Below are 23432 nucleotides of genomic sequence, written 5' to 3'. Positions count from 1 at the left end.
TGCTGGCCCTCGCTAGGCGACCGGCATCCAAAACCTTCCCTGAGCACCTGCTGAAAGCCTGGCCCCTTCACGGCCCCGGGTGCTTTTAACGCCATCATTTCCACACGGCGAGCTGCGGAGTCAATAAGCACTCCTAGCCGTGGCAAGGAGCTCGGTGTCAGGCCTGCGTGAAGACGGCGGGGTAGCGTACTTAACTGCCAACTGGCTCAGAGGCCTTGGGGCTTCCATCATCTAAGTTACTTTGGGTCGGTGTCCGGCAAGGCGCCGTTCCATGCTAGCCGAGCTGGGCAGCAGGTAAAAATATCATCAAAATAGTCTACAGCACCCGGTATTCCCAGGAGGTCTCCCATCCAAGTACTGTCCAAGCCCAGCCCTGCTTTGCTTCTGAGATCAGATGAGATCAGGCGTATCCAAGGTGGTATGGCCAGTAGAAGCTGCTCAATCCATCGCCCGGCCAGCCTTTCTCAGGATCGCTTGGTGGCGAGCAATCTGGCCGTGACGGGGCGGGCTCCGAAGGGTCCATGCAAAGTCTGTGCCATCCCTACAGGTGTGGTTTGTTTAGCAGTGATTCACCCGCCGCATCAGGTGTCTTCAAAAATGGCTTGGCGCAGGGTCTCCTGCAGGCTAAACCCTTCATCGCGGTAATGTGACAGAAAGAGCAAGCTGGACCCGTAACTTGGGGGCGGAGCGAGACGTCCAGGGGTGAATGAAGGAAGAGGGTGAGATGGTTGCCAGTGACTTTGAGCTGCTCTTCAGGGGGGAGGGTCGTGTTGCCTGCAAAGGTCTTCTGCTTGGGGTTACCGGTGGTTGCCTCCAGCCACGGGGGAGATGCTGGTCCTGGTGAAAAGGAGCCTAGTATTAAAAGAAAAGAAGCAACAATGCTGGAGGCCCACGGTGATCAGAAGGATGCTGGTATTTTGCAGAGATGAAATAACGCAAGAGAGAAAGCAAATGAAAAAAAGAAAAGAGAATGAATGTGTGCACTTGTGAAAGGGAATGGAAAAAAGGCATAGAAGAGAGTGCCCCCTGCTGGTGGAAGGAAGGAAAAAGCAAAAGCCTACAGCACCTAGTATTCCCAGGTGGTCTCCCATCCAAGTACTAACCAGGCCCAACCCTGCTTAGCTTTTGAGATCAGACAAGATTGGGTGTGTTCATGGTGGTGTGACCATAGGCAGAGACTAGTCTCTCACTTGCTGCTTTTCTACTTTGACGTCTGGCTGCCGGCTGCAGTTTCCAGTGCTCAGCAAGACCAGGTCCTTTTGTGCTTTCCCTTCTCTTCAATTTTTTTGCTGGCTTCCTTAAAAGGTCTTGTAGATACAACGCCCCACTCAGAGCCGCTGAGCTCACTGATCGGCTGCAGCGCTGTCGACGGAACGTCAGCTTCACGGCCAATGCCACAGGCCGGGAGCAGAGGCGAGACTCACCGGTAGACCCGGGTAGGGTGAGTAGAGCGCGGTTAGATGCTTTCTAATAGGCTGCAGCCGGGGATTAACTTTTAATGAAAGGGAACAATCCCTTTGACTGTCTGCAGCGCGCCACACCTAGGAAGCGCACTCTCACACACAAGCCAGCATGCACACGTGCTCGCACGTGACAACACCCCCTATCTGCCCCTGCAACCTCTCCGTCACCATATGTCTCAGCCTGGCCTGTATGCCACAAAATGTATTAAAGCTGTGTCTGAGAGCAAGGGGGAGGTTCTCTTGACAGGGGAACATTAGCATGCAATGCCTCCTGTCTCAGGCCAGTAGGGGGAGCAGGCTGCCCCTATAAAAGCTGGTGCTGGGGGCAGGGTTAGAGAGAACTGGATTGCCTGTCTCAGCTCTGAGACGTGTCCCAGAGTGGAGCAGGGACAGAAAGTTGATTGCACCTAAGAGGAAGTGTGGCAGGAGAAGAGCCACAAGCCAGAGACAAGAGGCGAAGAGAGCCTGTCTTGGCAGAGAAAAGACTTTATTTTACCAGACTTTGGTGTCTGAGGCTGGACGGATTCCACATCCCCCAGCAGAGAACCAGTCCGCAAGGGACTATACATTCCTTGGCCTAAGAAGCCTGGAGGCCCTGCCACAACTGAAGGGACCAGTAAAGCCGTACAAGGCTGGGAGCAGAAAGGAACCCACGTCGCAGGCCATACAGGCGAGAATACACGGAGAGCTCGGAAACGTGGGCTGTTACCCAATCAGGAGGAGATAGCCAGAAGGAGCGCAGAAAGCACGGTAGGCCTACACCCTCACCCTGACCAGGGCCAATTTCCCCGTTGCTTTCAGACGTCCAGGTCCCCTCCTAGCCGGGACTGTTTATGGGTCAGTTTACCTGTTGTAGTAAAGACCCTGGACTGCAACTTGTTGTCTGTGTGCTCCTTGCTCCTCCCGCACTATCAGCACTGGGATTCTCACTACCATCACTCCCACCATCCATTATACTGCCCTGGGGCCGCACTCTTCCCGTGGGGAGTCATACTACCCTAGCTGCACACCTCATCAGCCCCAGCGGTCTGCATGCAGCGGCGGTTCCTAATAACCGCAATCCACGGGTGGCGTTGTCGGACATTATCAGCAGAACGTAGCAGACTACCATTGGCCTGACCACCCTGAGCCACGGAACCGGGTCGCCACTACTACCCCCATCGTCTCCCTATTGCCCGGATCCGAGTGCCCCACGGCCCAGGGGGCGAGTCAGCTTTGGCGTAGTCGGCAGGATTTCGTGCCCGCAACCACCAGGTACTGCGTGCCTGAAAAAGACTTTTGTAAACTTACCTGTGGCGAAGTTTCCCGCCATCCGGAGCCGATTCCCGCCATCGGACGCCATCTTGGACCGTTTCCCGCCGTCTTCTGCCTTCTTCCCGCCATCCGCAGCTGCTTCCCGCCATCGGACGCCATCTTCAGGACGCCACGCGGGAAGAAGAGGGGCGTGGACGTCAAAACCGCACGAGATCCGAAGCTCCGCCCCACGCTCCGACGCTGCGCAAGGTCCTGGAAGGGAGAGAGAGCAACGCTGACGTCATTAGGACGCGACGCCAGGTCCTCGTCCATAGCAGCAGCAGCGGAGCCGCGGCCTACAGAAGAGGATCGCCGGAAGGTAGGCCACACTTAACTAGGGGGGAGGAAGATGTCAGACACAGAGGCACCCTCTACCACCAACTCAGCTGCAGCAGCAGTGATGCCCTTTTCCCTGCCCTACATCCCTGGAGCGGCCTGGCTGCCCAAATACTCAGGGGAGCCCCATGCCCTAACTGACTTTAAGGAAAGGCTATACAGTTTGTTCCAGGTTTACCCCCTGACAGAGGAGCAGAAGGTCAGCATATTGACAGGGCAGTTAACTGGCGCAGCCCAAAGGGAGGTAAAATCATGGCCCACTGAGGAGAAAAGGACTGTGAAGGGTATCCTGGCCCGGCTGCGGGGTACCTTTGATACACGTACTTCCGCTGAGATTAAAATGAGGTTCTATGGATGTAGGCAGCGGGCACAGGACAGCATCAGAGACTATGCCCTAAATCTGCAGGAAGCCTTGAGGGCTATTCAACAAACTGACCCTGGCAGTGTGCAGGAAACCGATAAGCTGCTAACAGAACAATTCATAGAAGGTCTGCTGTCTAGCGCCCACAGGGCCCAACTGCGCCTCATGTTCTTTCAGAACCCCGACCTGACCTTTGCCCAATTTATGGACAGGGCCATAAGGGTGCTCCGTGAATCTGCAACCAGTGGCGCTATAAACCCCCGGCGCCCTGCTATCACCTATCACCAGGAGGCGGCGCCCTCCTCTATGGACTCCGTGGAGGCTGATGCACAGGCCCTGAACCAAGCCCCGTCGAAAGGCCTGCACCACTAAGTCCAGGAGCTAACCAGGAGCGTCGCGGCTTTGACCAGAACCGTCCAGGCGTTGCAAGTGGACCCGTCAAGACCCATCGAGCTGGCTTCAAGTCCGGAGGATGTCCCGTGGCGTCGACAGAGGAGGATCCCGTCGTTCCGAGGGAGGCCCACAGACCGCTACGCAGAGGATGGACAGCCCATTTGCCGTCGATGCAACCAGCCCGGACACATTTCCAGGTACTGTAATTTAAACGGGTCCAACCTGGGGCAGAGGGCCGACCCCCAGGCATAAGATCACCAGGCCCTTATAATTGGCGTGATAAGTACGTTGGGGGGCACCCGGTTTTACCCGTGGTGCTGGACGGTATCCCCATGAGCGCCTTGCTGGATACTGGGTCGCAAGTAACCACAATCCCTTATGTACTTTTTAAGCAGTATTGGACTGATGCTGATATCACACGGTATCCAGACAGTAACTTGAGCATCATCGCCAGTAATGGCTTACCCGTGCCTCAGATGGGGTTCAAGGAGATGACCATTAAAATTGGTAAAGTTTCACTGCCAGCAGAGGGAGTGATTATTGTGGACATTGACCGTCATGAAAGTCACCCTAAAATAACTGTGGGTACTAACATAATTGAAAATTGTCTTTCAGAGGTAATTGTAATTCTACAACAGGTGGCGGTGAATGCTAGTTCCAGCCAACAGAGGGTCCTCAACAAGGAGATAAAAGCCCTGATGAGACGGCAGCAGGTAGAACTGTCTGGTGGTGAGATCGGTAGCGTAAGACTGAGTGACCCATTCCCCATTTCAATGCCTCCCAAAAGTGAAATGATGATCTGGTGTCGGACTGCAATCGGGTTGAGAGGTAGAGACTACCAAGCCATGGTAGAACCCGTGTACTCAGACAGCAGGCCCACCATTTTGACAGCCCGGGGGGTGGTTGATGTCCGTCATGGGAGGGTGCCCGTCCGCATCATCAACATTGGGGAGAGGGAAGTACACTTACCCAGGTACGCTACACTCGCCAAACTGTTTGTTGTCGAACACCAAGCTATCAGGGCCGTGGAACCCTTGCCTCCATCTCCTCAGGCGGAGGGTAATGGCTCCCAGAAACAAAAGGAGGACTGGTGCCAGAAACTCCATGTGGGTGCTGACTCCACTCCCCTGCACCAAAAACGAGGAGTCTACCGGGTGGTACAGGAGTACGAGAGAGTCTTTAGTAAGCACCCGCTGGACTTCGGCAGAGTAAAGGGGATAGAACACCACATCCCGACAGGGAGCCACCCACCAATAAAAGAGAGACACAGGCCTGTACCCCCTGCACATTATCAGAACGCCAAGGGCATGCTAAGAGAGATGAAGGAAGCTGGGGTCATTAGAGATAGCTGTAGCCCCTGGGCAGCCCCCTTGGTTCTGGTGAAAAAGAAAGACGGCACCATGAGAATGTGCGTGGACTATAGACAAATCAACCGTATCACCCACAAAGACGCATACCCGCTGCCTAGAATAGAGGAGTCTTTAGCCGCACTAAAATCTGCTAACTTCTTTTCTACTTTGGACATTACTAGCGGGTACTGGCAGGTTCTTGTGGCAGAGGCTGACAAGGAGAAGACCGCCTTCACCACCCCGATGGGACTGAGCGAGTTCAACTGTATGCCTTTCGGGCTCTGCAACGCACCAGGGACCTTCCAGCGGCTGATGGAATGCTGTCTAGGGCACCGAAACTTCGAGACGGTCCTCCTTTACCTGGACGACGTGATCGTCTATTCGAAGACCTACGAGGACCATCTAAAGCACCTGGCCGAGGTGTTCGAAGCCCTGGCAGGCTATGGCCTGAAGGTGAAACCATGGAAGTGTCACCTGCTGAAACCAAAGGTCCAGTACCTAGGGCAAGTGGTAAGCGCGGAAGGAGTGGCCCCCGACCCTGACAAAGTCACGGCAATCAAGAGCTGGCCAAGCCCCTCGAACATCAAAGAGGTGAGACAGTTTCTCGGGTTGGTAGGCTACTACCGAAGGTTCATCCCCGGGTTCACTAAGATGGCAGCTCCTATGCAGGACCTCCTGATCGGACAGTCTAAGTCCCGAAGTCAAAAGACACCCTTCAAGTGGGATAAACCGGAAGAGGAGTCCTTCCACCAGCTAAAGATGGCCCTCACGGGGGATGAGATCCTGGCTTACCCTGATTACGGCCAGCCTTTCATTCTCCACACAGATGCCAGTAATGTGGGACTGGGAGCCGTACTGTTCCAAAACCAACAGGGCAGAGAACGGGTGATCGCATACGCCAGTCGGAAGCTGAGGCCCACCGAGAGGAACCCGGAGAATTACAGCTCCTTCAAGCTAGAATTCTTGGCGGTGGTGTGGGCCGTGACGGAACGCTTCAAGCATTACCTGGCCTCCGCAAAGTTCACCATATACACGGACAACAACCCGTTGACACACCTGGACAATGCAAGACTGGGTGCCCTGGAACAGCGGTGGATGACCCGTCTCTCCAACTATGACTTCGTGATCAAGTACCGGGCAGGCAAAAAAAACGCCAACGCGGACACCCTATCAAGAATGCCTCACTTACCTGAAGGTGACGAAGACCCAGAAGAGCTGGAGGAGGTAGAACTCCCCGCGTTTCACCGGTATGGAGCCGCTCAACACTCTCACCGCGTGAAGGAGGAGGATCTAACAACTGTGATGATGAATCACCTACCTCACCACAGCTGGGCTGAGACCCAAGATAGTGACCCTGCAGTCCGCCTGGTGAAAGATCTGCTGACCCGGGAAGACGCCCGCCTAGATCCAGATGCCCCAGAGGAAGCCAAGCAGCTATGGAAGGAGAAGAGCAAGCTGTTCCTCTACGAAGGCAAGTTGTGCAAAAGGATTGTCAACCACCGGACGCACGAGCTGACCTGGCAAGTCGTGGTCCCAAGGCGAGATGCAGCTATGGTCCTGGGGGCTTTTCATGACAGAGCGGGACACTTCGGTTGTAAGAAACTGGAGTTCCTACTAAGAGGAAGGTTCTTTTGGGTCGGCATGAGAGGAGCTGTAGAAAAATGGTGCAGAGACTGTGGCCCTTGTCACCTGAGGAGGAAGGACCGCACCAGCCAGAAGACACCCTTGAGGCCCATCGTCACCACGCAGCCTCTTGAGCTGGTAGCTCTGGACCATGTCAAATTGGCTCCCAGCCGGTCAGGATACATCTATGCCCTGACAATCGTGGACCACTATTCCCGTTTTCTAGTGGTGGTCCCGGTAAAGGACTTGACAGCCCAAACAGCGGCCAGAGCCTTCCAGCAATACTTCTGCCGTCCACACGGGTATCCGGAACAGGTCCTGACAGACCAGGGTCCTGCGTTCGAGGCTGAAATCTTCCAGGAGTTCTGCAACCTCTATGGCTGTAAGAAAATTCGGACAACGCCTTACCATCCACAAACCAACGGGATGTGTGAGAAGATGAACAATATAGTCATTGATCTCCTGAAGACGTTGCCCCTGGAGGAACGCAGCCTGTGGCCAGAAAAACTGCCGGACCTGATAGACCTATACAACAATATCCCGGTGAATGCTACCAACTGCACCCCGGCTTACCTGATGCGAGCCAGACCGGGTAAGCTGCCCGTAGACCTGGAGATGGGAGTCCTAATACCTGAGGACACCTCCCCGGATGCGGACTGGGATACGGAAAGGCAACTGCAGTACAAGAAGGTACAGGAGAGTGTGGAGAAGAGCCTGGCCCAGGTGAGAGAGAAGCAAGAAAGACTCTTCAATCAACACTCCCCTGCTGGTCCCCTAGAACCTGGTGAGCAAGTCCTAAAGCGAAAAAGAAGGCTACATAAGTTGGACGACCAGTGGGAAAGGGAACCCTACACCGTACTGCAGTCTGACCACGACAACCCAAAGGTGTGCGTAATCACCAAGGACGGAGGAGAAACCACTAGTGTCGTCTCCAGAGACCACCTCAAAAGGTGCCCCGAGCAACTCCGTAGTGCAGAAGAGGATCAGAGTGACCTTAAACCCGCAGAGGACAAGGAAGAAATGATCAGCACCATTCTTGGAGAGCTCCCTCAGTCCTGGACTCGCATAAATGATGCCATAGTGGTACCCGTCCTGCATTTCCTGCAACCGGCCCAGCAACAACCAACACCAGAGCCGGAAGGTGAAGAGGAGCCAGCAGCCAGCAGTTCCAGAGGCAGAAGAGCCTGTACCAGCAGCCCAGGAGAGTCAACCCTCTGCTGACAGTGAGCCTGCCATGCCTGCGGTAAGCCAAAGACCCCGCAGACAGCTGCCTGCCCTACCTGTACACCCAGCTGGTAGCTGTACCCCTAACGCTAGTGGGGAAAGCCAGGTTGGTCCACCACCAGACAGTGGGTTAAGGAGGTCAACCAGGAGCACAAAGGGGCAGATACCCGCTCGCTGGAGAATATAGAGTGTACTAAGATTGTAAATAACCCTGTTGCCAAATGTTGAAATGTTTGCCAAGTTAAATGCATGTTTATTAATAGTGTGTTTCAGTTTCTTGCAGCTACCGTAAGGACTCACAGGTTATGGACTTTTTATAACCGGGACCTTGTATGGACTGCATTCTGAGCCTAACCCAGGAATGAACTAAGACTGTGAAGGACTTGGGGTAGGACAGACCCCCACCTGGTTAAGGCTCCCGTTGTATTGGTGATATGGACACCCGGTCACAGGCCACACTGTGACCTTAAGAACTCAATTTGTGCGTCGTCTGTCTATTAATGTTTTATTGTTATGCATATTGTCTTTGTTTATTGTTTAGTCCCGGAGTACTAAATTTCACTAGGGGGGAATGTGTCACCCTGGCCTGGATGCCACAAAATGTATTAAAGCTGTGTCTGAGAGCAAGGGGGGGGTTCTCTGGTCAGGGGAACATTATCATGCAATGCCTCCTGTCTCAGGCCAGTAGGGGGAGCAGGCTGCCCCTATAAAAGCTGGTGCTGGGGGCAGGGTTAGAGAGAACTGGATTGCCTGTCTCAGCTCTGAGACGTGTCCCAGAGTGGAGCAGGGACAGAAAGTTGATTGCACCTAAGAGGAAGTGTGGCAGGAGGAGAGCCACAAGCCAGAGACAAGAGGCGAAGAGAGCCTGTCTTGGCAGAGAAAAGACTTAATTTTACCAGACTTTGGTGTCTGAGGCTGGAAGGATTCCACATCCCCCAGCAGAGAACCAGTCCGCAAGGGACTGTACATTCCTTGGCCTAAGAAGCCTGGAGGCCCTGCCACAACTGAAGGGACCAGTAAAGCCGTACAAGGCTGGGAGCAGAAAGGAACCCACGTCGCAGGCCATACAGGCGAGAATACACGGAAGCTCGGAAACGTGGGCTGTTACCCTATCAGGAGGAGATAGCCAGAAGGAGCGCAGAAAGAACGGTAGGCCTACACCCTCACCCTGACCAGGGCCAATTCCCCCGTTGGTCTCAGACGTCCAGGTCCCCTCCTAGCCGGGACTGTTTATGGGTCAGTTTACCTGTTGTAGTAAAGACCCTGGACTGCAACTTGTTGTCTGTGTGCTCCTTGCTCCTCCCGCACTATCAGCACTGGGATTCTCACTACCATCACTCCCACCATCCATTATACTGCCCTGGGGCCGCACTCTTCCTGTGGGGAGTAACACTACCCTAGCTGCACACCTCATCAGCCCCAGTGGTCTGCATGCAGCAGCGGTTCCTAATAACCGCAATCCACGGGTGGCATAGTCGGACATTATTAGCAGAACGTAGCAGACTACCATTGGCCTGACCACCCTGAGCCACGGAACCGGGTCGCCACTACTACCCCCATCGTCTCCCTATTGCCCGGATCCGAGTGCCCCACGGCCCAGGGGGCGAGTCACATGCATCAGACTCTCCTGCCTGTTTTATGATTTCAGGGCCCTATCAAGAATCACCCCTCCCCCTCCCCAATTCCTTCCGCACCTTCCTTGCCTTCCTTGCACTGAGGTTAGCTCTTTGGCAGCCGTCTGGCTTGGTTACACAAGCTTCTTTGCAGAGATACATGTTACTTCTGCTGGCCCTCGCTAGGCGGCCGGCATCCAAAACCTTCCCTGGGCACCTGCTGAAAGCCTGGCCCCTTCACGGCCCCGGGTGCTTTTAACGCCATCATTTCCACACGGCGAGCTGCGGAGTCAATAAGCACTCCTAGCCGTGACAAGGAGCTCGGTGTCAGGCCTGCGTGAAGGCGGCGGGGTAGCGTACTTAGCTGCCAACTGGCTCAGAGGCCTTGGGGCTTCCATCATCTAAGTTACCTAAGGTCGGTGTCCGGCAAGGCGCCGTTCCATGCTAGCCGAGCTGGGCAGTAGGGCAAAACGTCATCAAAATGGTCTACAGCACCCGGTGTTCCCAGGAGGTCTCCCATCCAAGTACTGTCTGAGCCCAGCCCTGCTTTGCTCCCAAGATCAGACGAGATCGGGCGTATCCAAGGTGGTATGGCCAGTAGACGCTGCTCGATCTATCGCCCGGCCAGCCTTTCTCGGGATCGCTTGGTGGCGAGCAATCTGGCCGTAACGGGGCAGGCTCCGAAGGCTCCATGCAAAGTCTGTGCCGTCCCTACAGGTGTGGTTTGTTTAGCAGTTATTCACCCGCCGCATCAGGTGTCTTCAAAAATGTATCGGCGCAGGGTCTCCTGCAGGCTAAACCCTTCATCACGGTAATGTGACAGAAAGAGCAAGCTGGACCCGTAACTTGGGGGCGGAGCGAGACGTCCAGGGGTGAATGAAGGAAGAGGGTGAGATGGTTGCCAGTGACTTTGAGCTGCTCTTCAGGGGGGAGGGTCGTGTTGCCTGCAAAGGTCTTCTGCTTGGGGTTACCGGTGGTTGCCTCCAGCCACGCGGGAGACGCTTGTCCTGGTGAAAAGGAGCCTAGTATTAAAAGTAAAGAAGCAACAATGCTGGAGGCCCACGGTGATCAGAAGGATGCTGGTATTTTGCAGAGATGAAATAGCGCAAGAGAGAAAGCAAATGAAAAATAGAAAACAGAATGAATGTGTGCACTTGTGAAAGGGAATGGAAAAAAGGCATAGAAGAGAGTGCCCCCTGCTGGTGGAAGGAAGGAAAAAGCAAAAGCCTACAGCACCAGGTATTCCCAGGTTATCTCCCATCCAAATACTAACCAGTCCCAACCATGCTTAGCTTCCAAGGTCAGACAAGATCGGGCGTGTTCAGGGTGGTGTGGCCGTAGGCAGAAACAAGTTTCTCACTTGCTGCTTTTCTACTTTGAAGTCTGGCTGACGGCTGCCCTTTCCAGTGCTCAGCAAGACCAGGTCCTTTTGTGCTTTCCCTTCTCTTCAATTTTTTTGCTGGCTTCCTTAATAGGTCTTGTAGACAGAATGCCCCACTCAGAGCCGCTGAGCTCACTGATCGGCTGCAGCGCTGTCAACAGAACGTCAGCTTCACGGCCAATGCCACAGGCCGGGAGCAGAGGCGAGACTCACCGGTAGACCCGGGTAGGGTGAGTAGAGCGCGGTTAGTTGCTTTCTAATAGCCTGCAGCCGGGGATTAACTTTTAATGAAAGAGAACAATCCATTTGACTGTCTGCAGCGTGCCACACCTAGGAAGCGCACTCTCACACACAAGCCAGCATGCACACGTGCTCGCACGTGAAAACACCCCCTATCTGCCCCTACAACCTCTATGTCACCATGCGTCAGACTCTCCTGCCTGTTTTATGATTTCAGGGCCCTAGCAAGAATCACCCCCCCCTCCCCAATTCTTTCCGCACCTTCCTTGCCTTCCTTGCACTGAGGTTAGCTCTTTGTCAGCCGTCTGGCTTGGTTACACAAGCTTCTTTGCAGAGAAACATGTTACTTCTTCTGGCCCTCGCTAGGCGGCCGGCATCCAAAACCTTCCCTGGGCACCTGCTGAAAGCCTGGCCCCTTCAAGGCCCCGGGTGCTTTTAACGCCATCATTTCCACACGGCGAGCTGAGGAGTCAATAAGCACTCCTAGCCGTGACAAAGAGCTCAGTGTCAGCCCTGCGTGAAGGAGCAGGGTAGCGTACTTAGCTGCCAACTGGCTCAGAGGCTTTGGGGCTTCCATCATCTAAGTTACTTAAGGTCGGTGTCCGGCAAGGCGCCATTCCATGCTAGCCGAGCTGGGCAGTAGGGCAAAACGTCATCAAAATGGTCTACAGCACCAGGTGTTCCCAGGAGGTCTCCCATTCAAGTACTGTCCAAGCGAAGCCCTGCTTTGCTTCCAAGATCAGACGAGATCAGGCGTATCCAAGGTGATATGGCTAGTAGACGCTGCTGGATCCATCGCCCGGCCAGCCTTTCTCAGGATCGCTTGGGGACGAGCAATCTGGCCGTGTCGGGGCGGGCTCCGAAGGGTCCATGCAAAGGCTGTGCCGTCCCTACAGGTGTGGTTTGTTTAGCAGTGATTCACCCGCCGCATAAGGTGTCTTCAAAAATGTCTCGGCGCAGGGTCTCCTGCAGGCTAAACCCTTCATCGCGGTAATGTGACAGAAAGAGCAAGCTGGACCCGTAACTTGGGGGCGGAGCGAGACGTCAAGGGGTGAATGAAGGAAGAGGGTGAGATGGTTGCCAGTGACTTTGAGCTGCTCTTCAGGGGGGAGGGTCGTGTTGCCTGCAAAGGTCTTCTGCTGGGGGTTAACGGTGGTTGCCTCCAGCCACCCGGGAGACGCCGGTCCTGGTGAAAAGGAGCCTAGTATTAAAAGTAAAGAAGCAACAATGCTGGAGGCCCACAGTGATCAGAAGGATGCTGGTATTTTGCAGAGATGAAATAGCGCAAGAGAGAAAGCAAATGAAAAAAAGAAAAGAGAATGAATGTGTGCACTTGTGAAAGGGAATGGAAAAAAGGCATAGAAGAGAGTGCCCCCTGCTGGTGGAAGGAAGGAAAAAGCAAAAGCCTGCAGCACCTGGCATTCCCAGGCGGTCTCTGTTAAATGGTTAATTATGGAAATTCATTTGGAATGTTAATCGATAATCATTTTTCTGAGTTCTATGCTTCAGCCATCGTGTCTAGTTGACATGCGCTATTTGTGTGTATATTTTTGGTTCACTACCATATGTAGAACAGGTGTCCATACGACTGGCTATAAAAGCCCATGGTACAGAAAGGGGGGGCTCTTTTGCTCTGCCCACCCCACAAGACACAGAATCTTCATGCTGAGAAGCAGATGACATGTAGGCCTGGACACATGCTGGACAAAGACATGATTTACCAGCCAGGATCCAAGGAAAGATGGGTGAATCTCAACAATTAAGCTAATTATGGACAAATGGACAATTACTTTATAACTAATTATTGTATGTACCTGCTGCAATCTGATTCTTTTTAATGGACAATCCAAGAATAAATAGATACATTTTTTTATAAGAATATCGTGATATTGATACTTTGAGAAGTCCTCAGTAGAAAAAAATAATACAGGAAGAGTATTATTTTACAATGGTGAGCCAGCCAGTCCTGTTTTTTTGTTTTTTAAATTAAGTAAGTGAATTTCTTCCGTGAACAAGGGGGAAGTCCTGACGAGCTGAACAGCTGTTGTTCACGTGTCAGTAAATTCACTAGTTTGTCACGAGAAGCAGAAAGGAACTACAGACTGAGGAAAGACAGGAAGCAGAGGTACTAACAAGGAACAGAATCACACAGGAAAAGAATCAGACGAACTGAAGACAGGACGTGCTGATAAAGAGAAGCCAAGGAATCTTAAGGTAAGCAAAATATGGATATAATTTCTTCTTTTGCTAACAAAGTAATATTAATTTCAAAGTTAATGTAGGAGATGACATAGAAGTTTTGTGGCTCAGTTTATACAAAGAATGTGAATTGCAGAATTTATAGTTAACTTCTAAATTGGTAAATAGAGACAAACAGAAATTGAGAAATATTCTACATTTGGTAGATTTTTTTCATAGTCTTGTGTTAGAGATTTCTAAGCAGGAAAATAGTGTAGAAGTGTCAGACGGTGATACTGATTCTGACTGTAATGTGGAAAATGAACAAGAAGTAAGACACGTGTCTGTAACTGAAGGTGACCTTGGGTCTGACCAAGAGACGGACATACAGAAACCTGACATGGGAGGAGACATGACTGACATACGAGAAACCGATATACTAGGTGATGTGGGAGGAGACGTGAGTGACGTAGGAGGAACGGACGTACAAGAGCCAGTAAAAATATCAGAGAATTCTGGAATTACCCAGGCTCAACTCCAAATTAAAATGAGTAAAAATTTGCTGAAATTATACAAAATCATGCCAAAATATGATGTCAAAATCCATGCCTGTAGAAATTCAGAGACATTTGAGAGCTTCTCTGATAAGTTTGATTTATCCAATGAGGAGAGGAATCAATTATTTAAAATATGGATTCCTGTGACATTGTCCAGACGTTTACATTTAATGCCCTGTGAAAATGACTCTCCTAATGGATGGGAAAATGATTCGGACAGATTAAGATATTTGATTTATTGTGTCACAAAGGATTTTCCTAACATAGAAGATCTGCAGAAACTAAGGATTGGTAGGAAGGAATGTACATATACATTCATGTCCATATTTGAACGGTTGTACAAAGTTCTCATCAAAAATGGAAAAGTACAACATATGATAACAACTTTTGTACAAAAATTCAAATTCCTAAATTCAGTTTCCCAAGTTATGGCATCACAGAAAAATTAATTATTTGAATGTGCGCAGATGCTGGATTTTGTTAGAAAACATGAGAATCGTGAAAAGAAAATAAATCAAGCTAAATTTATAAAACCAGGAAAGGTAAAATCTTACCAAAAGCCAATATCAAACTCTCCTAGACTGAGTCATCCCCATAGTGAACTCTATCAAATACGCAGAAGATTTCATATATGTTATAAGCCATATCAGCCAGTGCAAAGATCCATCTCTCCACAGAATGAGTTAATTCTCAGTCAGAACTGTGATTCTCTAAAAAGGAAAATGGCTGAAACTGATGGACAGAGACAGGTGAGACGACCAACTCACAGTGACGTCATGGAATGTGGACAGAAGAACAGGCAGTTCTCTGAGGTTTTGAAGGATAGAAAAATGTCTTTCCTAAATAGGGCGTTCCTGGAGATATTTGAGAGAGACAGAAGATTTGGTTTAGGGAGTGGCTAAGGAAAAACTGTAATTACAATGTTGTATCAAAATGTAATACAATGTCTCAATATTTATTTATAATCTTATACAGTAAAATTGTAGTTACATAGTTTCTAATAGTTTATATATATATATATATATATATATATATATGTATATATATATATATATATATATATATACTCTTGTCTAAGTAGAGATTGCGTATAATTGTATTTATATATACGTTTATAAAATATATATATATATTAATTAATAAATTAGAACTTCATATATATAAATTTAAGTAGCAATATTTTGAATTACAGTAGAACCAACCAATATATGTATAAGATATTTAAATAATTCTGTTTCTGTATGAATTTGATATTTAATTTTATTTTCTTATATTTCCTTAGAGTTTTCATTCCAAAGCAGGATTTGATCAAAGAACTCTAAAATGGATTTATTTCTTTATTCACACAGGAAGTGAAAAAATTGCATGATTTTATGTGTATAACATTTTAAAATAATAACAATATATCTAGTTGAACTATAATATATATGTAATACTTATTAATTCTTTTGTGTTGCTAATATTTTCTGTGCATGAAGTGTTCGTGCAAATTAAAGTAGCTTTACAGCATGACGTGTGACAGCTGCGGCCTTTGAACTTTGAGCTAATAGTATAGGATCCCATTCATTCTATTTTCAACTGATGTAACTTAAGACCGGGAAGCCAGTGAAAAAATAATCTAAGACAAGAGTTTTTTCAAGTGTCTGAAATTCCAGTGACTTACTCTCATATTATATAATATGTACTTGGGGAATATTCAAAGAAATATAAAGATATTCAATTGATATGGCAATGCACATTATTAAATTGGGATACAACAATTTTGGGTTAAATATATGTATATATATATATATATATATATCTAAAACTTCATATTTGGAATGTTTGAGTTGAACAGATCTGTGAATGTCAGAGTAAAGGTTATAGATGAGTAAATCAGCAGCTGCTTAGTGTGATTGATGTGACAAAGGCCTCGTATGTTTGTATGTTTGAAAAAATAAAAATGTTTCTTTATGTGAAGGTACAAAAATATATTTAATTCTGAGGAAATTATAATACATAATTAGGTATTATCTACATATATATATATTTCTATATTTCTTTAATAATTATTATTTCTTGATTTAACTAATAGTGGATAAGGGCAACCACACATCAAAATGGTTTACAAAGAAAATGTATATTTAGAATAATTTTCCACATGATATTATTCTTGAATAACTATAATATTATTTGTAATGGTTACCTAAATAGGTACACACCTCTCTTTAGTCAAATCTATGCTACTCATCGATATGAAATTTATGCACAATATTTCTAGAAGAATAATTATTTTTAATTTGGTTCTGATATATACATAAATTTTATAAAATAATATTTTTGGTATTAAGGGGGAAAATGTGTTTTTGATCCTGATTACATAATCACTTTTGATCAATACTTATTTTCCACACATTTTAATAAAGAAGAAATAATAATAAGGTACTATGGTATAATTAAGAAGGGTATTACATGCAAAGTTGCATAATTTAATATTTTTTGGTGGTACAAGGTTATGACAAATATTAAATCATCCAGATAATGGAGATATAAGGGTATTTTTTATGGAGAATATAATTACTCTGCATTTTTCATTAAAATTTAAAGGCCTTATTTTTATTCTTATTTTTACTCTTAATATTATTTTTCATTTTTAAAATTTTATTCTTACTTTATATTTCTTATTTTTCTATTTTTTCATTTTTTAATTCTCATTTGATTTTATTTGAGTTCAATATCTCAATTGAGAAAACACATGAATATTTAATAAAGTAATGTCTAATACAAGAGTATTGCTTCATTAAATATATATTGCTAAGGAAAAAAATGTTTACATTTTCTGAGTAAACACAACAATTCATTCATTCATTTATTCATTCATTCATTCATTCATACATTCATATATTTATTCATTTTGGTTCAGTAGTATACATTCTTTAATATTATTGGTTTAATAAAGATATAAAAACTTGTTTTTTCAAAATACACTGACACCTATGGGTTGGAAAAGGTAATTACACCTATGACATAAAAATGTTCTATCAAATGGAGAACTTGATTGATAATGAATTATTATCTATTATTGTTTATTATTCCAAACATAATTTATTTTAATATTTTTATAATAATTAGATGGATATTACTGATTGCTATGGTACGCTGTGATATTATAGGTTAGGAAAAACTGCCAGATTTGGTATCAGATTAGGGAATGTAGACTTCAATCAAGACATCGCAATTAGGAATTCTATCTTAATAAAGACTTTTAATTTTTATAAATCAAAGAGATTCTCAAAAGTTACAAGAAGAAGCAACTGATATCCGGACGTCTCACAAGGTAACAGGTGTGAATGCTGAGTGTTATAATAGACTGTGTCCATTACATACAACACAATTCACACCACTGATCACCAGGACGGCAGAGGACGATGATCCTATATGTACTGTGTTGTGTTCAAGTTTCATCACGTTCCAGTGGTTTCTTATCACCTGCAACGCTTCAATGAAAGCTGGTGAACAGGTAATACCTGGCATATGTGTCCTGTATATAAAGGACTGAGTACTGGTTATGGTGCTATATAAAGCAGGAAAGTGTCAAGTTAACCCTTGCTTTACTGACCAAAGACGTCACATCTGTTCCAAAAGTGACACGAGACCAGTGCGGACACACGGAAGATTCCAAAGACGATCCAACGTAAGTCCAGGTGACACTGCACAGATATTAAAGCTACATTTCATCCATGGACTTTGTTTTCTTATCAACTGACACACATGATCTTTCTAATAAAGAGTACAGTTTATGGACTGAACAATAATGAACACAATTATGGACTGTACAATATCTACATGCTGTAATTTATTTCAAAGGAGTTTTCATCTAAAGACTGTGTTATAAAAGAACCAAGAAGAAGACGAGACGACGACCCGATGACATCAGATGATGACGATTGAACCCGCGATTGCTTCAATTTAGATATAGGGAAGTATAATTATACATATTAAATGAATATTAGTCACGGCTTACCATAACATGAATTCACATCATTATATAGCAATAATCCGATATTGATACTATTATTACTATTATTATTATTATGGAAATTTAATGATATTGCCAAGGAAGAAGGAAAGAAAAAATGATTGATGAATGTATCTTCTTTTGAGATTTTTCAGTTAAAGTCCTTTTATTCTCAAGAAAGGGGGAAATGTTAAATGGTTAATTATGGAAATTCATTTGGAATGTTAATCGATAATCATTTTTCTGAGTTCTATGCCTCAGCCATCGTGTCTAGTTGACATGCGCTATTTGTGTGTGTGTTTTTGATTCACTACCATATGTAGAACAGGTGTCCATACGACTGGCTATAAAAGCCCATGGTACAGAAAGGGGGGGCTCTCTTGCGCTGCCTACCCCACAAGACACAGAATCTTCATGCTGAGAAGCAGATGACATGTAGGCCTGGACACATGCTGGACAAAGACATGATTTACCAGCCAGGATCCAAGGAAAGATTAAGCTAATTATGGACAAATGGACAATTACTTTCTAACTAATTATTGTATGTACCTGCTGCAATCTGATTCTTTTTAATGGACAATCCAAGAATAGATACATTTTTTTATAAGAATATCGTGATATTGATACTTTGAGAAGTCCTCAGTAGATAAAAATATTACAGGTAGAGTATTATTTTACAGTCTCCCATCCAAGTACTAACCAGGCATGACCCTGCTTAGCATCCGAGATCAGATGAGATCGGGCGTGTTCAGGGTGGTGAGGCCGTAGGTAGAAACAAGCCTCTCACTTGCTGCTTTTCTACTTTGACGTCTGGCTGCCGGCTGCACTTTCCAGTGCTCAGCAAGACCAGGTCCTTTTGTGCTTTCCCTTCTCTTCAATTTTTTTGCTGGCTTCCTTAAAAGGTCTTGTAGACAGAAGGACCCACTCAGAGCCGCTGAGCTCACTGATCGGCTGCAGCGCTGTCGATGGAATGTCAGCTTCGCGGCCAATGCCACAGGCCGGGAGCAGAGGCGAGACTCACGGGTAGACCCGGGTAGGGTGAGTAGAGCGCGGTTAGTTGCTTTCTAATAGTGTGCAGCCGGGGATTAACTTTTAATGAAAGGGAACAATCCCTTTGACTGTCTGCAGCGCGCCACACCTAGAAAGTGCACTCTCACACACAAGCCAGCATGCACACGTGCTCGCACGTGACAACACCCCCTATCTGCCCCTACAACCTCTCCGTCACCATGCGTCAGACTCTCCTGCCTGTTTTATGATTTCAGGGCCCTAGCAGGAATCACCCACCCCCCCTCCCCAATTCCTTCCACACGTTCCTTGCCTTCCTTGCACTGAGGTTAGCTCTTTGTCAGCCGTCTGGCTTGGTTTCACAAGCTTCTTTGCAGAGAAACATGTTTCTTCTGCTGTCCCTCGCTAGGCGGCCAGTATCCAAAACCTTCCCTGGGCACCTGCTGAAAGCCTGGCCCCTTCACGGCCCCGGGTGCTTTTAACGCCATCATTTCCACACGGCGAGCTGCGGAGTCAATAAGCACTCCTAGCCGTGGCAAGGAGCTCGGTGTCAGACCTGCGTGAAGGCGGCGGGGTAGCGTACTTAGCTGCCAACTGGCTCAGAGACCTTGGGGCTTCCATCATCTAAGTTACTTAAGGTCGGTGTCCGGCAAGGCGCCGTTCCATGCTAGCCGAGCTGGGCAGTAGGGCAAAACATCATCAAAATGGTCTACTGCACCCGGTGTTCCCAGGAGGTCTCCCATTCAAGTACTGTCCAAGCAAAGCCCTGCTTTGCTTCCAAGATCAGACGAGATCAGTCGTATCCAAGGTGATATGGCTAGTAGACGCTGCTGGATCCATCGCCCGGCCAGCCTTTCTCAGGATCGCTTGGGGACGAGCAATCTGGCCGTGTCGGGGCGGGCTCCGAAGGGTCCATGCAAAGGCTGTGCCGTCCCTACAGGTGTGGTTTGTTTAGCAGTGATTCACCCGCCGCATAAGGTGTCTTCAAAAATGTCTCGGCGCAGGGTCACCTGCAGGCTAAACCCTTCATCGCGGTAATGTGACAGAAAGAGCAAGCTGGACCCGTAACTTGGGGGCGGAGCGAGACGTCAAGGGGTGAATGAAGGAAGAGGGTGAGATGGTTGCCAGTGACTTTGAGCTGCTCTACAGGGGGGAGGGTCGTGTTGCCTGCAAAGGTCTTCTGCTGGGGGTTAACGGTGGTTGCCTCCAGCCACCCGGGAGACGCCGGTCCTGGTGAAAAGGAGCCTAGTATTAAAAGTAAAGAAGCAACAATGCTGGAGGCCCACAGTGATCAGAAGGATGCTGGTATTTTGCAGAGATGAAATAGCGCAAGAGAGAAAGCAAATGAAAAAAAGAAAAGAGAATGAATGTGTGCACTTGTGAAAGGGAATGTAAAAAAGGCATAGAAGAGAGTGCCCCCTGCTGGTGGAAGGAAGGAAAAAGCAAAAGCCTACAGCACCTGGTATTCCCAGGCGGTCTCCCATCCAAGTAATAACCAGGCCCAACCCTGCTTAGGCTCCGAGATCAGACAAGATTGGGCGTGTTTAGGGAGGTGTGGCTGTAGGCAGTGACAAGCCTCTCACTTGCTGCTTTTCTACTTTGAAGTCTGGCTGCCGGATGCCCTTTCCAGTGTTCAGCAAGACCAGGTCCTTTTGTGCTTTCACTTCTCTTCAATTTTTTTTCTGGCTTCCTTAAAAGGTCTTGTAGACAGAACGCCCCACTCAGAGCCGCTGAGCTCACTGATCGGCTGCAGCGCTGTCGACGGAATGTCAGCTTCGCGGACAATGCCACAGGCCGGGAGCAGAGGCGAGACTCACGGGTAGACCCGGGTAGGGTGAGTAGAGCGCGGTTAGTTGCTTTCTAATAGCCTGCAGCCGGGGATTAACTTTTAATGAAAGGGAACAATCCCTTTGACTGTCTGCAGCGCGCCACACCTAGGAAGTGCACTCTCACACACAAGCCAGCATGCACACGTGCTCGCACGTGACAACACCCCCTATCTGCCCCTACAACCTCTCCGTCACCATGCGTCAGACTCTCCTGCCTGTTTTATGATTTCAGGGCCCTAGCAGGAATCACCCCCCCTCCCCAATTCCTTCCGCATGTTCCTTGCCTTCCTTGCACTGAGGTTAGCTCTTTGTCAGCCGTCTGGCTTGGTTACACAAGCTTCTTTGCAGAGAAACATGTTACTTCTGCTGGCCCTCGCTAGGCGGCCGGCATCCAAAACCTTCTCTGGGCACCTGCTGAAAGCCTGGCCCCTTCAAGGCCCCGGGTGCTTTTAACGCCATCATTTCCACACAGCGAGCTGCGGAGTCAATAAGCACTCCTAGCCGTGGCAAGGAGCTCGGTGTCAAGCCTGCGTGAAGGCGGCGGGGTAGCGTACTTAGCTGCCAACTGGCTCAGAGGCCTTGGGGCTTCCATCATCTAAGTTACTTAAGGTCGGTGTCCGGCAAGGCGCCGTTCCATGCTAGCCGAGCTGGGCAGTAGGGCAAAACGTCATTAAAATGGTCTACAGCACCCGGTGTTCCTAGGAGGTCTCCCATCCAAGTACTGTCCAAGCACAGTGCTGCTTTGCTTCCGAGATCAGATGAGATCGAGCGTATCCAAGTTGGTAGGGCCAGTAGACGCGGCGCAATCCATCGCCCGGCCAGTCTTACTAAGGATCGCTTGATGGCGAGCAATCTGGCCGTGACGGGGCGGGCTCCGAAGGGTCCATGCAAAGTCTGAGCCGTCCCTACAGGTGTGGTTTGTTTAGCAGTGATTCACCCGCCGCATCAGGTGTCTTCAAAAATGTCTCGGCGCAGGGTCTCCTGCAGGCTAAACCCTTCATCGCGGTAATGTGACAGAAAGAGAAAGCTGGATCCGTAACTTGGGGGCGGAGCGAGACGTCCAGGGGTGAATGAAGGAAGAGGGTGAGATGGTTGCCAGTGACTTTGAGCTGCTCTTCAGGGGGGAGTGTCGTGTTGCCTGCAAAGGACTTCTGCTTGGGGTTACCGGTGGTTGCCTCCAGCCACCCGGGATGCGCTGGTCCTGGTGAAAAGGAGCCTAGTATTAAAAGTAAATAAGCAACAATGCTGGAGGCCCACGGTGATCAGAAGGATGTTGGTATTTTGCAGAGATGAAATAGCGCAAGAGAGAAAGCAAATGAAAAAAAGAAAAGAGAATGAATGTGTGCACCTGTGAAAGGGAATGGAAAAAAGGCATAGAAGAGAGTGCCCCCTGCTGGTGGAAGGAACGAAAAAGCAAAAGCCTACAGCACCTGGTATTCCCAGGTGGTCTCCCATCCAAGTACAAACCAGGCCCAACACTGCTTAGTTTCTGAGATCAGACAAGATCAGGCATGTTCAGGGTGGTGTGTCCATAGGCAGAGATGAGCCTCTCACTTGCTGCTTTTCTACCTCGAAGTCTGGCTGCCGGATGCCCTTTCCAGTGTTCAGCAAGACCAGGTACTTTTGTGCTTTCCCTTCTCTTCAATTTTTTTGCTGGCTTCCTTAAAAGGTCTTGTAGACAGAACGCCCCACGCAAAGCCACTGAGCTCACTGATCGGCTGCAGCGCTGTCGACGGAACGTCGGCTTCACGGCCAATGCCACAGGCCGGGAGCAGAGGCGAGACTCACCGGTAGACCTGGGTAGGGTGAGTAGAGCGCGGTTAGTTGCTTTCTAATAGCCTGCAGCCGGGGATTAACTTTTAATGAAAGGGAACAATCCCTTTGACTGTCTGCAGTGCGCCACACCTAGGAAGCGCACTCTCACACACAAGCCAGCATGCACACGTGCTCGCACGTGACAACACCCCCTATCTGCCCCTACAACCTCTCCGTCACCATGCGTCAGACTCTCCTGCCTGTTTTATGATTTCAGGGCCCTAGCAGGAATCCCCCCCCTCCCCAATTCCTTCCGCACCTTCCTTGCACTGAGGTTAGCTCTTTGTCAGCCGTCTGGCTTGGTTACACAAGCTTCTTTGCAGAGAAACATGTTACTTCTGCTGACCCTCGCTAGGCGGCCGGCATCCAAAACTTTCCCTGAGCACCTGCTGAAAGCCTGGCCCCTTCACGGCCCCGGGTGCTTTTAACGCCATCATTTCCACACGGCGAGCTGCAGAGTCAATAAGCACTCCTAACCGTGGCAAGGAGCTCGGTGTGAGGCCTGCGTGAAGGGCGGCTGGGTAGAGTACTTGACTGCCAACTGGCTCAGAGGCTTTGGGGCTTCCATCATCTAAGTTGCTTAAGGTCGGTGTCCGGCAAGGCGCCGTTCCATGCTAGCCGAGCTGGGCAGTAGGGCAAAACTTCATCAAAATGGTCTACAGCACCCAGTGTTCCCAGGAGGTCTCCCATCCAAGTACTGCTGAGCCAAGCTCTGCTTTGCTTCCGAGATCAGATAAGATCAGGCGTATCCAAGGTGGTTTGGCCAGTAGAC

At 48.6% G+C, this 23432-nt stretch overlaps 1 non-coding gene and 9 pseudogenes across 1 annotated transcript; all 10 read right to left on the bottom strand.

Moving 5' to 3' along the window:
- Positions 1 to 313: 313 nt before the first annotated feature.
- Positions 314 to 433, bottom strand: LOC141266940 (5S ribosomal RNA). The gene has a single exon (XR_012320959.1). It is a non-coding gene; the product is annotated as a 5S ribosomal RNA (ribosomal RNA).
- Positions 434 to 1054: 621 nt separating this feature from the next.
- LOC141268214 (5S ribosomal RNA) lies at positions 1055 to 1173 on the bottom strand (annotated as a pseudogene).
- An 8965-nt stretch (positions 1174 to 10138) lies between these two features.
- Positions 10139 to 10258, bottom strand: LOC141268352 (5S ribosomal RNA; annotated as a pseudogene).
- Positions 10259 to 10879: 621 nt separating this feature from the next.
- LOC141269539 (5S ribosomal RNA) lies at positions 10880 to 10998 on the bottom strand (annotated as a pseudogene).
- A 940-nt stretch (positions 10999 to 11938) lies between these two features.
- LOC141269595 (5S ribosomal RNA) lies at positions 11939 to 12058 on the bottom strand (annotated as a pseudogene).
- A 7664-nt stretch (positions 12059 to 19722) lies between these two features.
- LOC141270275 (5S ribosomal RNA) lies at positions 19723 to 19842 on the bottom strand (annotated as a pseudogene).
- Positions 19843 to 20463: 621 nt separating this feature from the next.
- Positions 20464 to 20582, bottom strand: LOC141268963 (5S ribosomal RNA; annotated as a pseudogene).
- A 940-nt stretch (positions 20583 to 21522) lies between these two features.
- Positions 21523 to 21642, bottom strand: LOC141270000 (5S ribosomal RNA; annotated as a pseudogene).
- Positions 21643 to 22263: 621 nt separating this feature from the next.
- Positions 22264 to 22382, bottom strand: LOC141267397 (5S ribosomal RNA; annotated as a pseudogene).
- Positions 22383 to 23313: 931 nt separating this feature from the next.
- Positions 23314 to 23432, bottom strand: LOC141270069 (5S ribosomal RNA; annotated as a pseudogene).

The sequence above is a fragment of the Phyllobates terribilis genome, unplaced genomic scaffold, assembly GCF_046119375.1.
Source record: "Phyllobates terribilis strain yellow unplaced genomic scaffold, ASM4611937v1 Scaffold_4__5_contigs__length_816908805, whole genome shotgun sequence".
NCBI lineage: Eukaryota > Metazoa > Chordata > Amphibia > Anura > Dendrobatidae > Phyllobates > Phyllobates terribilis.
The sequence above is the reverse complement of the archived record's forward strand: the minus strand, read 5'-3'. Positions and strand labels throughout refer to the sequence as shown.